A 1,626-nucleotide genomic window follows, 5' to 3' on the forward strand; every position below is an offset into this window, starting at 1 on the left:
AAGCCGAGGCAACTCATATGGCCGTGGCTCCTATGGAGGCCGTGGACATGGCCGAGGCCGTGGTACATCATTCAAGCCACAAAACTCGACCAAATCCATGTGTCATAGATGTGGTATGGATAATCATTGGGCTAAGACATGTAAGACTCCCAAACATCTCGTTGACCTCTACCAAGAGAGTTTGAAAGGGAATAATCCTGAAGCTCATATGACTTATCAAGATGGTGAAGAAGATTTCAATCATGAACGAGATGATCTCATGGATTATAAAACTTCAGATTGTTTAAAAGATCAAAGTTGATTTCAGCCATCTATTGTTTTGTGTTCTTTGCTTTGTGTTTTCTATGTTTTGATTTCTTTGAACTTGTTTTGAATCTTTAATGAATGAAAGTTTTTGATATAAAAGTCTCTAAAGTATCATTAAATCTTGTTTTGAAGAATGAAAGATGATATGGATATATTCGTTGTGGACAGTGGGTCAAGCCACACGATCTTAAGAGACAAAAGATATTTCTTAAACCTAACTCTGAAATACGCCAATAGCAATACCATTGCGGGTATAGCCAGTCTCATAGAGGGCTACGGCCAGGCTAACATCCTGTTGCCTAAGGGTACGCATCTAGAGATATCTGATGCATTGTATTCACCCAGCTCTAAGAGAAGCCTATTGAGCTTTAAAGACATTCGAATGAATGGATTTCATATTGAGACTAATGGCGAAGGAAACAAAGAGTTCCTTCAGATCATAGAGATCGGCAAAGGCCATAAGAAAATCCTAGAATCTATACATGCGCTCTTTACTGGCCTTTATTACGCCAAGGTTGGTATGATAGAAGCCAATGCCGTATTGAACAGAGTGGCCACCGAGAATTTTACTCTTTGGCACGACCGGCTTGGCCATCCTGGTTCGACCATGATGCGAAAATTGATTTTGAATACAAACAGCTATAATTTAAAAGAAACGAGTTGTCCCTAAGAATCTAACATGTGTGGCATGTTCACAAGGGAAACTCATTATTAGGCCATCACCAGTCAAAGTGACTATGGAAACAATAAACATTCTGGAAAGAATACAAGGAGACATCTGTGGACCAATACACCCACCTTGTGGGACGTTTAGATATTACATGGTTCTGATAGATGCGTCCACAAGATGGTCGCACGTCTGTCTCTTATCAACTCGTAATTTGGCATTTGCGAGATTGTTGGCTCAGATCTTTCGTTTGAGAGCACATTTTCCAGACTTTCCTTTAAAGACTATACGTCTTGATAATGCTGGTGAGTTCCCATCCCAAGCATTTAATGATTACTGTATGTCCATGGGGGTAAGTGTGGAACACTCCGTGGCACATGTACATACACAGCATGTCTTGGCTGAATCATTCATAAAACGAATTCAGCTAATAGCTAGACCATTGCTTATGAGGTCTAAGCTTTCGGCCACAGCTCGGGGACACGCGGTCTTGCACACGGCTGAACTGATTCGTATAAGACCGTCTAGTGAACATAGATATTCCCCATTACAATTGCTTATGGGTCATGAGCCAAACATATCCCATCTTAAGACATTTGGCTGTGCCGTTTATGTTTCAATTGCTCCACCACAGAGAACAAAGATGGGACCTC

Source organism: Brassica oleracea, unplaced genomic scaffold, assembly GCF_000695525.1.
Source record: "Brassica oleracea var. oleracea cultivar TO1000 unplaced genomic scaffold, BOL UnpScaffold01025, whole genome shotgun sequence".
Classification (NCBI taxonomy): Eukaryota; Viridiplantae; Streptophyta; class Magnoliopsida; order Brassicales; family Brassicaceae; genus Brassica; species Brassica oleracea.